The sequence below is a fragment of the Sus scrofa genome, chromosome 13 (assembly GCF_000003025.6).
Source record: "Sus scrofa isolate TJ Tabasco breed Duroc chromosome 13, Sscrofa11.1, whole genome shotgun sequence".
NCBI lineage: Eukaryota > Metazoa > Chordata > Mammalia > Artiodactyla > Suidae > Sus > Sus scrofa.
The window spans coordinates 131,932,002-131,947,080 of NC_010455.5; the positions used below are offsets into that span (position 1 = coordinate 131,932,002).

The following is a 15,079-nucleotide window of genomic DNA, read 5'->3' on the forward strand; positions in this document are numbered from 1 at the left end:
AGGCCTAGCTGATGGCTCCCATGTCCTGCCACGCAAATGCAATTGCCTTTATGTTAGCAATTGACAAGAAGTCTGGAACATGTTTGATTCACTGGAATGAGAGCCTGGCAGCACCACCAGGGGATTCCTAGCTGCCTCCTGTCCTCTTAGCTATGTCCAGGATTCTGTAGCAGGACCACCCACCTACAGTTGGGTGATGGGTATGCACTGGAGTCTGGTGAGTGGCACCTCTGCCCCCAGAGTTGGGCAGTGCACAACCTGAGCAGAAGTACACAGTGTTCCTCTCTCCAAGCCCCACAGTGTTTCTTGTATTCCTTGTGAATCATTTAAGATCCTCAGGAACAGCTGTGCATATGCTGGGAATGGGCAGTTTTAAGTGGTCCCAGATCTGCTCTTTTGAAACAAACTCTGCCATTTGAAGGGATATTCTGGGAAAAAGAATATCGATCTCCATCCCAGTCATCTAGGGGTGGGGAGAGCTGGGGAAAAGGACACAGCAGGACAAGTTTTAAAATATACACTCAGTTTGTTTCTTTCTAAGGGCCCTGCCCGGGGCTTCAGATGGCAGGCAGGTCTGCCATTAGCCAAGGGCAGGAGATACATTCTCTGAGATACTTTGTGTCCAGAGGTGTGAGGGCAGGTGTAGAGAAGTGGGCTGAACACAGAAGACAGCTGCAAACCATTCTGTCAGCACCAGCCCTTGGTTTTGGTACCATGTGTTCCAAACCACCTGACAAATGTGCCTTGAGCCTTGCCAGAGTCTCCTGCAAGATAATGGCCCCTTTTCTCCCCACTGTCCCTGTCTAATGAGGCACTTCTCACATTTGAATCTGTATGGTGATGGAGAGATAGTGGCCCGTTTATTCTTAATAATGCTACTGAAAAATACCAGTAATTACATAATGGCTACTGAAAAATCACATTTAAGTAAATGAAGAGAGGGATGATTTTTATTACATTTCCCCCAATGACTATGTAATTACTGGCTATAAAAGCACCTTCCTGACTCACAAAATAACCACCTTTTGTCCTCATGAGAAGAGATGAGATGTGTGCTTATTTGTGCAGATCAGGTGGCCCGAGATATTTGGGGTAAACTACCCTCCTTAGTCCTCCCAAATTACACTGCTCCCTCCTGAGTTAGCTGGTGGGATCGGCCCTGTCCTCCTGCACCTGTGGGTTGCACATGGGTGGGAGGACAGAGTCTAGGCATATGGGTCATCTCTGCACCTCTGCACACAGCCCCCACCCCATCTCAAGGAGAAGTCTCCCATCTTTCCAGGCCAGAGCCAGCACAGCCTCCTCCATGGAACCTTCCCGGTGACCCAAACTTTGCTCTGATCCATTTCTGAAAGAAAGGAGAGGGGTCCCAGTGTGGGCAGAAACAACTGTTTGCCTCTTCCTCCTGGGCACACAGCTAGAGGACCTCCCCTTATAATCAGGTAGAGCCCGGTGGCTGAGATCTGGTTGATGTGGGTGGAAGACATGAAGGCCAATGACAAGCCTGGCGCATAAAAATGTCCCAGCTGCCATAATCACTCTCATTCTCTCCCCACTCAGAGGCCCCTGAGCAGTGAGGAGGGGAGGATATTGGGACCCTGAATGGTTATGCAGAGCCGAGGGCCCCACCCTGCTGTAGACTGTGCCTAAGAAGAAATTTGAAGATTCTGTGCCATAAGACATTCATATGGTATTAGAGCCCTAAATTTTGGGGGGCACATGTGTGACAGCAGCAAAGTCCTCCTAACTGATAAATGCAGAGATTAACCAGAGGTCCCTGGTAAGCCCAGTTCTCCATGGAGACTGGCTCTCTGAGGACCAGCTGTAGGTGAAACCAGAGAGTTGACAAAATGCCCTCTTGCTAATTTCCTGCTTGCCACATCTTTCTTCATCTTCTCCTAGCCTGGTGCCCTCTTCCTGCTACTCACTGGGTCCAGGCTCTCTCCTACTCATTTCCTGGTGACTCCATGGTCCCAGGTAAGCTTGCATCTTCAAAGTAGTTGCAAAACAGGGCAATGTTTAACTCAAAGGTGGAAAGCTCTGAGCGTGGAAACTCAGGCCCATGATACAGATCGTAGAAGGAGGTAATTTAGGGTAAACTACCCACCAGGGGTTATTCCAGGCCCTTCTAAATCCCCCAGCCTCAGGCTTAAGAGGGTCTGACTAGGAGACCCCTAGAGCCCCTTCTGCCCCCAAACAGCCCTGCATCTTGTCACCAGTTACTCCCATGTGTGTCCATTTCCAGCCTCTTTTCTCCCTGCTGTGTATTCCCAGATCAAGGTTCCTCCAAGCCTCTATCATCTGGCAGGGCTGTTCCTGCAGGGGTGAGGCTCAGGCACGCTTTGGGAGGCAAACTACACCCCCCAAGCCACCAGAGGAGCTGCCTCTGGTCACCAGACTCCACCCTGAGGCCCTCCTTTCATGGGGCTGTGTTCTCTCTCTGCCCCTCAGTGCGCTTTGCCCAGGCTCTCAAGAGCTTTGCCAATGGGAGGCCTCCTTTCCTGCTGCTTTACCTGCTGCTGGCTCTCCAAGGAGCAGAGCATCTGATCTAATCCAACCTTCGCCACACAGCTTCAGTTTCCAAATGAGGATGTGAGAGAAAAACTAACTGAATAACTTTTAGGTTTGTACAATGCGCTGTAGTTCCCAGAGAATTTTCATCAAAGATGTAAGAGTGCCGTATTTCAGAGCAAGGGTTCTGGAGGCAGAGAGACCCGTGTGAAATCCCAGCCCCACCACCTGATCTTCAGTAAGTTCCATTACCTTTCAGAACCTCCTTTTCCTCCTCTGCATCATGGACCTAATCACAGCACCTCTCTCGTGAGGTGCGATGTGGGGATTCAGTGAGTTCGTGTATCTAGAGGGCCTGGGCTGATGCTGGGCTCACAGTAAACACTGTATTAATGTCTATCATTAGGACTCTCTCTACCCAATCCTCTGTCTACCATTTATTTTAATTTTCAACTAGCCTGAAAGACTGGCAGAATGACTATCCCATTTTGCAGTGAAGGAAAATCGACTTAGAGAAATCATGTGGCTGCCCAAGGCCATGGAAACAGGCAGTGGCTGAGGTGAGATAAGAGGCCGTCTCAGTCCTGAGTCCAGTGCCCTTGCCCCTCTTTGCCGCTTTGTACATGTGGAGCATTTTCAGATTTCTTTGTCACGTGGACATTTTTAGATCTCTGTCTGGGAAGGCCCCCTCTCCTTCCCTCAGCAAAGCATGAGACTCTGAAGGGCAGGAATCTTGTCCTCCAGGTCTCAGGGCCTCCCTGCCTCCATGAGGGACAGAGGACTGGGCTTTGGGGTGAGTCTACTGGACAACTTGGTAGCTTTGCGCTGGTCCCGCCTCTCATTTCTCTCTCACTGGGAGGCCCCAGACAGCCTGAGCTTCCACTTCCATGTCTCTTCCTGCCTGTCTCCTGACAGTTGAGAGCCAGTGAGGGCAACATGCAGCCTGCAGGCTCTGCCTGCCTGCCCACCTCCCAGCAGCAAGCAGCGCGCAGCCTGAACTGAGCCAGGCAGATGCTGCTGCTGATAACAACACAGAGCGAGGAGGCATCTGCTGGCTCCCTGCTTGGCCAGGACCATTAGGGCTCCCTGGGCAAGAGGCAAGCTCCCTGCCTGGCCCCTTCTCTCATGTTTGAATTAACCAGACAGGACGGCCTGCAGTCCCCTAAACCCTAAATGGAACACTCCAGCTCTGCACTTTGGCTCACGTGGGAGGGGCTCAGGGACTGTGAACCTGTCAGCCTGCAGGTCACATCCTGTGGTCTGGTCTAAGTCCTTGGCCACCAGATGGCCTCTTTCTCCTGACCCTCCTCGACATTCTGTTTTAGAGGCAAGCATCATGTCTCCAGCTTCACTTATTTGGTTATAAAAGATGAGGCAAAGAAGCAAAAATACACAAAGGATGGTTTGGGCAGCTCTGGAGTTCTGACCTACATCCAACCATCAGCTACCTCAAAGCATTTGGAAAGGATCATAGAACCTCAGTCCCCTGTGGGAAACCTCAAAAGCAAAAAAGAAGCTGCCTTTGACCTAATAGTGGAGGCTAAAACTTTGACTGCTAAAACTTTGCTTGTGAAAAATCTTTCCTCCACGGATTTTCCTTCCTAACACTTGACATGTATGGCTAATTGAATTGAAAAAGTAGATGCTAAAATTTAGATAGGGAAAAAACAGAACCAGGGGAGACAAAGCAATTTTGGAAAAGAGTACATTTGGGGCCTGTGCACCCCAACTTTCAAGGCTGCCTGCAGCAGATGACAGTGTGGTATTAGCAAAAGAAGAGACTCAGATCCATGGGCAGAATAGAGAACCCAGAAATAGAGCCACATGTGTACGTACGGTCATTGAATTTTGACAAGGGCACCAAGGCAAATTCATAGCACTTACCACTATCACCATTCAAAATGATGTGTCTGTGTTTCAGTTAAGGCCTGTCTCCCCTCCTTGGCTGCAGGCCCAGGCAGGAGAAAGGCTGTTTTACGTGTTCACAGCTATGTCCTCAACATTTACTGCAGTGCCTGGCATAATCCTGAAGTTTCATAAATATGTTTTGAAGGAAAGAAGGGAGAAGACTGGCAGGAGAGCAGTCTTGATGCTCTGGGCATGAATGGGATCTTTCTCCAAAGGCAGACTTCTGTCAACATCCATAGAGCTATTCTTTCTTTTTTTCTTCACACATACAAGACACTGCATAATGTTTCGTTCATGTGACAACTCTCTTTACTTCCAAAATGTGGTTTTTCCTGTTACAAGGACACGGATATGAAAAGCAAGCCTTTGTACCATCTGCTCTGGCAGGAAGGATTGCATCGTTAAGATGGCAAATCATTTCAGCTCCAGATTTAATCAGCCCAAAACCTTTGCAGCTCCTTCTATGAGCTGTTGTGGTCTGGGTGAGGACATCTTCTGTCTCTTGTAAGGACACATTATTGATTTACAGTCCTCCCAGATAATCTAGGATGATCTCATTCCAAGATCTTTAATTTAATTACATTTGTAAAGACCCTTTTTTCCACATAAGGTCACAATCACAGGTTCTAGGGATTAGGACAAGGACATGTCTTTTTAGGGGTCACCATTCAACCTATCACACACATGGGGGTCCAAACTCACATTCAGGACCAGCAGTTCATAACTGTGTGCTGGGGCCACTGCATAGATGCCAGTTAGCTAAAAATTGTCTTCCACCAAACATTAAATTATTTAATCCTCAAAGAGATCTGGGAGGTAGTATTATTATCCTATTTTAAATGAGGAGATCAAGACACAGAGAGATTGAATGAAGTCTCAAGATCACACAACCTTCGTGAATTAGAACTGGAACATAAAACCAGGCCGGTGAGACAGATGACCACAGGTTTTTAATCCCCCTTTAGCAAAAGGAGGGTGCTTTATGCCCAAAGAATAAGCCAGGGCACTCAGACTGCTGCTGCCGAAACCTTGATGGAGGCACTTCTCTTCACCCATCACCTCCCGCCACCCCACATCAGGGGTTGCCTCTGCCAACACCCCTGCACAGAGGAAAGGCCCTGGGCTGGGCCTCCGGCACTCCCCACTCTACACCCCACCCCCACCCCCCGCCCCCTACCCTGTCTGAGGTGAGATTTCACACGGGCCTCCAATGGCAGGCCTCAGGTAACACTCCTTCAGAGAAAAAAGAAATGAGCAAACGGTCTGTGTCAGCTGTACCCCTGGAGCGGGGAGACAGGCACACAGGGAAGAATTTCCTAGCAAATTGAATTGCCCTCCAATGGACTCACAGAGGAGGGAGGAGCCTCTCCCCGGAGATGCTCGAGCAGGATCCAGGTGACTACCCATCGGAGATGCTGTCAGGGGCCCTGGCTCTGGTGAGATGTGACCCAGGAGGCCACCTGAAGCCATAAGGCCTCTTATCATGGGGAAGAGGACCCTGGCTGGATCCAAAGTAATGCCCTTCCTGCACTGTGAGCTGGTGGCTCTTGTCAACAGATGATGCAGAAGGAAGCCAGACACAGAGGAATATACCCCATGCATGTGATGGTTCAGATCCTCTGAAAAGCAGATACCCACATTTAGACATATGAGAAATTTATGGAAAAATGGTCTTGAAGGATAAAGGGGAGAGAGCCAGGGACCCCTTAGACCACAGTGCAGGCCTGACCAGGGAAGGCGAGAATCCTCAGCCCTCAGGAGACACACAGGAGAAATAGGAAAGTGGCAGCCCCCAGCCAACGACGATGGAACCAGTAGAGGTACTAAGAGGGACCTGTTCCTGCATGACAGGGGACTCCTCCAACAGGTGATTAGTCCAAAGACTCCCTTCCCAGATCAGGGCTGGGCTGCCCACAGCTCGATTTGCCAGCTGCAAGCTCCCAGCAGCAGGCTTCTGTCTGGGAGCCAACCCCTTCACCCTGTGGCTCAGCTGGGTGGCTACTCGTGGCTCTGACTCCTGGCACCCACTCTTGACAATGTGGCCCCAGCCTTCCTCCCTCTGACACCAGCTGGCTGATCTGGAGATCCATTCCCCTCCAGAGGGAGGGAAACATGGGCAGAGGGAGAGCTCGGGCCCGGTCATCTGGGCTCTGTGCTGGGAGCCTCCCTGTCAGTTGAGAGAAGCAAGAGTGCCCGCTCACATGCACACATGCAGGGCCTGACATCAGAGCCAACTCCCCACAGCATGCTTGAGGAAGAAGTCTCCACTTCATAGACCTGAAGAGACAGCCTCCTTTCTATATGCCTAGGGACCTACTGGAAAGATCAAAAGCAGTTGCAGAAGGTTCCCCAAGCCTGGCTTCATCCTGAGATGAAGGACCTGGGGAATCAAGGGCTAAGAGAGTCAGAGTCCCAGAGTACCTTCGGAAGGCCAGGTCCTGCAATGCTGCCGAGAGATGGAGAAGAGTGAGGTACTTCCCATCCTCTGGAACCTCGGGCCTTTATTAAGTGAACATGTATGGAGCCCCTGCCATGTGCCAAAGTTGGCGGCAACACAGGGCCTCCTCCCTGAGCTGAGGCACCAGGCATCTGCTGAGCCCCTGTGTTTAGCAGGGGCATCATGGAGGTGAAGCAAGAACGGCGTCCCCTCCCTCAGGCAGCCTGGCAGATCCAGACACTCGCCCTTCCCTAAGGAAGGTAGCGAATGGCAGGTAGGTGAGGGACAGTGAAATCTGAGGGGGGAGAGATGGGAGCAGAGGAAGAGCTCAGGCTGAAAGGAAAGCCAAAGAAGCAGCCAAAGAAGCAAAACTGGCCTCCCTGTTCTCAGAGCGATGGTTCTGGAGGAGGGCTGCTGTCCTCTAGCGAACGGTGAGCTCATTTCAGAATGCTCATCCTCCCCCCAAGCCCACTCCTATGTCAATACCCCAGGCAGTCCCCAGGGGCCATGGCCCAGGTCAGCCAACTAAGTCCCTCCCCCATGTGCACAGGCTCCAAGAAGCAAGAGGTCAGCCTATGTGTCCCTCATCTGGGGCTCTACCCAATCTAGGGCTGGCTGGGCCATGGTCAGGTCAGCTATCACCCATCTCACAAAGCTCAGGGTCACACCAGCTTATGGATCAAAGCTCTTACTTCTGAGCCTTCTCAGAACACACAGCATTTCAGCCAGATTTTCACAGAGAAGAATTGCCACAGGTCCAGGCCAAGGACAATGCAGATTATCCTATTATAATGACTGTGGGGTTTTTTGATCTTCCTGTGTTTAATAGGATAGATAGGGAAAGCAGTGCTAAATACCATTACCCATTTTCATGGGCTGGTAAACATGGTGGTTACCTGCAAGGCTGCCTTGTAGAAGTCAGGTTATTCCTTGACACCCTGTTTCCATTCTCCTTAGATGTTGCAGTCTCTTTCAGCTGGAGCACCCGGCTACAGCAGGCTAAACCATCTCAGACGGCCTTGTATCTGCAGTATGGGAATCTAGCTGCTTTCTACAGCATCTACAGTGGCCTGTGGCTACAGCATCTACAGTGACTCAGATCATTTTCACAGCTTTTCAGTGCTTTTCTCTCAGATCAACCAAAGTATGGGATAGGAAATGATGCAGTGTTAAGTTGGCCCAATCTCTCACACTAGATGTTTCAACCAGCAAAGAAGTATTACTTAAGAAAATAGAGGGCAAACATACCAGTTTGCATTGCCAAATAAAAACTGTTCCTCCCTTACTGTTCCCTCGGCATCTTTAGGGACAGGGATGGCTTTGTGAGAAACAGTTACTTCTCCAGGAGGCAAGAACCCTGGCTTCAGATAGGATCTTTGGCAGGAAATGAATGGGGGCATTTCATAAATGTGCTTTTCACTCCAAGCCCTGCTCAGAAGGTACAGAGCCAAGCTAACCAGGCCCATGTGATGGCTCCAGTTATGGGTTACATCAGCCCTCAGTGCCCAGTCTCGTCTCCTGATGGTATCTCATACCCAAGCCTGTGATCATAGTGCAGTGTAGGTGCTGTAATTTCCTCACTATGCTGCCCTGAGCACAGCTGATATTTTCAATGTTGAGTTCAAGGGCCTAAGGAAGCCCCCGTTGACCACTCCAGACTGTGCTGAGTTCTTTCTCTGAACCTTGATTGCACCCGGGTCAGCACCTAAAAATGCGGCTCCTAGCCAGAAGCTGGAAGAGCTAGAAGGGGCCACAGGGACCTCACAAATCCTGCCACCCACTCCATCCCCCCATCACCCATTCTCTCTTCAGTATCCCCAAGAAGAATTGTCCTGCTTCTGAGCACCTGCATTGGAGGGCACTCATGACTTCAGGAGGGAGGAGGGAGGTCCTCAGGTAGGTCTTACTGTCAGAAGTGGCTTCACAGCGTTAGATGTGACCCCTTTAATTTCCACTCACAGCTCCTGGTTCCACCCCTAAGAGCCACACAATTGTAACCCTTCCTTCTTCCATCTGACAACTTCCCCAGGCCCCTTGACAAATAGCTCCTTTTCCTTCTGTAATCCCTCCCCTTGCCCCAATGCCACTGATTGTCCTCTAGTTATTTAGCTCCCTTTTCTCACCAAGTGGACTCAGGAGCTGGCTTTTTCTTCCTTTGTGTTCAACAAGTGCCTTCCTTGCTGGCCTCCCGCTCCCATGTCTTTCTCACCATAAACCTCATATGGGATTGAGCCCATAGTCAGCATCCACCTTGCAGATGCCCAGCAAACTCAGCACCTTCTGCAGAAGCCACATCAAATGCTGGCTCATATTTTTCTGAGGCCCTTTGAACAATGCACGGCCAATCGATAATATATCAAGTGCTCTGATGGCCTCATAGCAAACACAAAGTCAGGTCAGTCCTGAGTTCTGCAATCCATGGTGGATAAGAGACCCTTGTGCTAGCCCATAGCACATGTCCCCCTAAGACTTGAGCCTCAGCAGAGACTCCCCTTCAAACATCAATGACCAAAATTATGGCTGTTTTCTTGCTGCAGCTTAGATAGTGGAGGGATCTTCAGAATTGCTTAGAGTTGAGCTTTTTTGCAAATGAACTTTCACAAGAATATAAAACAACTCTGGCAAAGCTTCACAGGAGGACACTCTGGTAGGAGGCCTAAGCCCCAAAGCTCATCTTCCCCCCTCAGAGATCCCTTAGAATCATTATTGGAACCATAGGGTTCCCTGGAACAGAGTGAGAACCACCACCCCAGATCTTGCTCTGTAACTTGGATTTGTGAAGGACCTGCTGACCTGCCAAACTGCCAAACATTTCCATCTTACATCTCTTGCACCTACTAGAAGATAGGACAACTCAAACTTAGAGAACTCTGGAGTTGGAGAGAAGCAGAGACATCTTCTTGACAAATTCTCTCACTTGACAGGGAAGGAAATCAAAAACCCCGACCAGAAGAAGAACCCATGTTAAGATACAGAACAAATGGTAGCAGAGCAGATGGCGACCCAGTGTGGAAATGGAGGAAGGGCCCTCCTCACTGAATGAGAGATGGGAAGCCCTGGAGCAGCATGTGGCTCTGGGAAAGTGGCCACTGGAGACCTGCACTGTTCCTCTGTGCTCACTACTAGCCTCAAATACCCCTCCAACTGGTGACCCTCAAAGCCAATCAGCTCCCTCCATGGGGGTCTGTCCCGGTTTGCCTGATGGACCACTGCTCTTCCCTGACTCTACACCTCATCCGAATTTATTATTTTTCCATTACTCCTGCATCCTCCTCTCCATACATTAAACTGATCCTTTTAAAAAAGCCAGAGACCTGTTATTTCTCAAATAACATATAATTTTGGGGGTGAATTTGTCTTTTCTTTGATTTATGGACATAAATTTTTTTTCTTTTTTTTAATTTTATGATTTTTATTTTTTCTGTTATAGTTGATTTATAGTGTTCTGTAAGTTTCCACTGTACAGCAAGTGACCCAGTCATATATTCTTTTTCTTACATTATCCTCCATCGTGTTCCATCACAAGTGCTAGATATAGTTCCCTGTGCTATACAGCAGGATCTCATTGCTTATCCACTCCAAATGCAGTAGTTTGCATCTACTAACCCCAAATTCCCAGTCCAACCCACTCCCTTCCTTTCCCCTTGGCAACCACAAGTCTGTTCCCCAAGTCCATGAGTTTCTTTTCTGTGGAAAAGTTCATTTGTGCCATATATGAGATTCCAGATGTAAGTAATATCATATGGTAATTGTCTTTTTCTTTCTGACATGTCATTTAGTAAGAGACTCTCTAGTTCATCCATATTACTGCAAATGGCATTGGTTTGTTCTTTTCTATGGCTGAGTAGTATTCCATTGTGTATATATACACACACATCTTCCTAGTCCAATCATCTGTAGATGAACATTTAGGTTGTTTCCATGTCTTGAGTATTGTGAATAGTGCCACGATGAACATATAGGTGTATGTATCTTTTTCAATGAAAATTTTGTCTGGATATATGCCCAAGAGTGAGGTTTCTGGGTCACATGGTGTTCTATATTTAGTTTTCTGAGATACTGATATACTTTTTTCCGTAGTGGTTGTACCACTTGACATTCCCATCAACAGTATAGGAAGGTTCCTTTTCTCCACACCCTCTCCAGCATTTGTTATTTGTTGACTTGTTAATGATGGCCATTCTGACTGGTGTGAGGTGGTACCTCATAGAAGTTTTGATTTGCATTTCTCTCATAATCAGTGATGCTGAGCATTTTTTCATGTGCTTGTTGGCTATCTGTATATTTTTTTTGGAAAAATGTCTATTCATGTCTTTTGTCCATTTTTCGATTCGGTTGTTGGTCTTTTTGCTGAGTTGTATAAGTTGTTTGTATATTTTAGAAATTAAGCCCTTGTCAGTTGCATCATTTGAAACTATTTTCTCCCATTCCATAGGAGGTCTTTTTTTTTAATGGTTTCCTTTGCTGTGCAAAATCTTGTCAATTTGATTAGGTCCCATTTGTTTACTTTTGCTTTTATTTCTGTTGCCTTGGGAGAATGACATAAGAAAATATTTGTACAGTTGATGTCAAAATGTTTTGCTTATGGTCTCTTCTAGGAGTTTTAGTGTATCTTGCCTTATGTTTAAGTCTTTAAGCCATTTTGAGTTTATTTTTGTGCATGGTGTGAGAGTATGTTCCAGTTTCATTGATTTATGTATGGCTATGCAGTTTTCCCAGCACCACTTGCTCAAGAGACTATCTTTTTCCCACTTTTTATTCTTCCCTCCTTTGTTGAAGATTAACTGACCATAGGTGTCTGGGTTTATTTCTGGGTTCTCTATTTTGTTCCATTGGTCTGTCTGTCTGTTTTGGTACCAGTACCATGCTGTTGTGATTACTGTAGCTTTGAATATTGCCTGAAGTCTGGGAGAGTTATGGCTTCTGCTTGGTTTTTGTTCCTCAGGATTGCTTTGTCAATTCTGGGTCTTTTGTGGTTTCATATACATTTCTGGATTACTTGTTCTAGTTCTGTGAAAAATATCATGGGTAATTTGATAGGGATTGCATTGAATTTGGAGATTGCTTTGGGTAGTATGGCCATTTTTATGATATTAATTCTTCTAACCCAGGAGCATGGAGTATCTTTCCATTTCTTTGAATCCTCTTTAATTTCCTTGATTAAATGTTTCATAGTTCTCAGCATCTAAGGCTTTCACCTCCTTGGTCAGGTTTGTTCCTAGGTATTTAATTTTGGGGGGTGTGATTTTAAAAGTTATTTTTTGTATTCTTTTTCTAATATTCCATTGTTAGTATATAGAAATGCCACCAATTTCTGAATGTTAATCTTGTATCCTGCTACTTTGCTGAATTCATTGATCAGTTTGAGTAGTTTTCATACAGAGTCCTTAGGATTTTCTATATATAGTATCATGTCAGCTGCATAGAATGACAATTTTACCTCTTCTCTTCCAATTTGGATACATTATATTTCTTTCATTTGTCTGATTGCTATGGCTAGGCCTTCCAATACTATGTTGAATAAAAGTGGTGAAAGTGGGCATCCTTGTCTTGCTCCAGATTTTAGTGAGAAGGCTTTCAGCTTTTCTCCATTGAGTGTTATATTTGCTGAGGGTTTGTCATAAATGGTTTTGATTATGCTAAGGTATATTCCCATAGGGTTTTTATCATGAATTAATGTTGGACTTTGTCAAATGCTTTTTCTGCATCTATTAAAATGATCATGTGGTTTTTGATTTTCTTTTGTTAATGTGGTGTATGACTTTGATTGATTTGCATATTTTGAACCATCCTTGTGAACTTGGGATGGTGTATGATTTTTTTGATATGTTGTTGGATTCAGTTGGCTAAACTTTTGCTGAGAATTTTTGCATCTATATTCATCAAAGATATTGTACTCTATTTTTCTTTTTTGGTAGTATCTTTGGTTTTGGTATTAGAGTGATGGTGGCTTCATAGAATGTCTTTGGGAGTATTCCTTCTTCTTCAACCTTTTGGAAAATTTTAAGAAATATGGTTATAAGTTCCTCTTTGTGTGTTTAGTGGAATTCACCTGTGAAGTCATCTGGTCCTGGACTTTTGTTTGTAGGGAGTGTTTTTATTATATATTCAATTTCATTTCTAGCAATCAGTCTGTTCAGTTGGTCTTTTTCTTCTTGATTCAGTTTTGGTGGGCTGTAAGTCTCTAGAAAGTTGTCCATTTCTTCTAGGTTGTCAAATTTATTGGCGTATAATTGTTCATAGGATTCTCTTATGGTTTTTTGTATTTGTGCAGTATCTGTTGAGATTTCTTCTTTTTCACTTCTAATTCTGTTTATTTGGGTTTTTTCTCTCCTCTTCTTGGTGAGTCTGCACAGGTTTGTCAATTTTGTTTAATCTTTCAAAGACCCTGTTCTTGGTTTTATTGTTTTTTTTTCCTGTTGTTTTTTGAGTCTCTTTTATTGATTTCTTTTCTGATCTTTATGATTTCCTTCCTTCTTTAGGTTTCCTTTCCTTCTGACTTTAGGTTTTGTTTGTTTTTCTTTTTCTATTTCATTTAGGTGGTAGGTTAAGTTGTCAATTTGAGATTTTTCTTCTTTTTTGAGGAAGGCCTGTATTGCTATAATTTTCCCTCTCAGCACTGCTTTTGAAGAATCTCATAGATTTTGAATGGTTGTGTCTTCATTATCATTTGTCTCACAGCATTTTTTAGTTTGATTTTGGATTTTCTCATTGACCTATTGGTTTTTTAGTAGCATGTTGTTTAATCTCCATGTAGTTAGTTTTTTCTCACTTCTTTTCCTGTGGTTGATTTCTAGTTTCATGTCATTGTGGTCAGAGAAGATACTTGAAATAATCTCTATACTCTTAAATTTGCTGAGGTTACTTTTGTGCCCCAGTATGTGATCCATCCTTGAGAATGCTCCATGTGCACTTGAAAAGAATATATATTCTGATTGTTTTGGATTTAATGTCCTAAAGATGTCAATGAAGTCTAACTTTTCTATTGTGTCATTTAGGGTCTCTGTTGCCTTATTGATTTTCTGTCTAGAGGATCTGTCCATTGATGTGAGTGGGGTTCTAAAGTCTCCTACAATTATTGTATTCCCATCAATTTCTCCTTTTATGTCTGTTAGTATTTGTTGCATGTATCTGGGTGCTCCCATTTAAGAGGCATATATATTGATGATTGTAATATTCTCTTCTTGAATGGATCCTTTTATCATTAAATAGTGTCCTTGTCTCTTTTATGGCCTTCATTTTGAAGTCTATTTTGTCTGATATGAGTATTGCAACTCCTGCTTTCCTGTCTTGTCCATTGTCATGAAATATCTTTTCCCATTCCCTCACTTTCATTCTATATGTGTCCTTTGCCCTAAGGTGAGTCTCTTGTAGACAGCATATTGTAGGCTCTTGCTTTTTTATCCAGTCTTCCACTCTGTGTCTTTTGATTGGAGCATTCAGTCCATTGACATTTAAGATAATTGTTGATAAATATGTATTTATTGCCATTTTATTTTTTTTAATTTATTTATTTATTTTTTTGTCTTTTGTCTTTTGCTGTTGTTGTTGTTGTTGCTATTTCTTGGGCCGCTCCCGTGGCATATGGAGGTTCCCAGGCTAGGGGTTGAATCGGAGCCGTAGCCACCGGCCTATGCCAGAGCCACAGCAACGAGGGATCCAAGCCGCGTCTGCAACCTACACCACAATTCACAGCAACACCGGATCGTTAACCCACTGAGCAAGGGCAGGGACCGAATCCGCAACCTCATGGTTCCTAGTCGGATTCGTTAACCACTGCGCCACGACGGGAACTCCTTTATTGCCATTTTAAACCTTGTTTTCCAGATGATTCTGTGTTTATCCTTTCTTTCTTTGATTGGATGATTTCCTTTTATTTTATGCTCGTGTCCTTTTTAGTTTTTGTTAATGCAATATTTGGTTTTGATTTGTGGTTGCCCTGTTTTTCAAGTATGTTAACCCCTTCCTATATCTGCTTGCTTTAGCCTGATAGTCATAATGGGCTGAAACACATTCTTTAAAAAAAAAATTCTAGATTTTGTTACTTTCCTTCCCCACATTCTATGATTTTGAAGTCTTTTTTTAAACATCCTCGTGTTTGTCCTTTTGCTGCTCCTTGTTTTTATCATCGCTTTTACAATAGGTTTTTTTCCCCCTTTTAGATCTATATACTGGCTTATTTAAGTGATTGCTTTCCAGTTGTGATTTCCTCCTTCCTATTTA

General features: G+C 45.2%; 1 long non-coding RNA gene across 4 annotated transcripts in view; it reads left to right on the forward strand.

The window, feature by feature from the left end:
• Positions 1-15,079, forward strand: part of LOC110256393 — a 69,643-nt gene that overhangs the window by 7,937 nt on the left and 46,627 nt on the right. For 2 of the 4 annotated variants that reach the window (XR_002337835.1, XR_002337838.1), the window contains 2 exons: positions 7,814-8,752; positions 9,781-10,158. The exons of 1 other annotated variant lie outside the window; for it this stretch is intronic. This is a non-coding gene — a long non-coding RNA (uncharacterized LOC110256393). Of the gene's footprint in view, positions 1-7,813; positions 9,442-9,780; positions 10,159-15,079 lie in introns of those variants that run through there. One more of the 4 variants, XR_002337836.1, reaches the window with a different exon arrangement.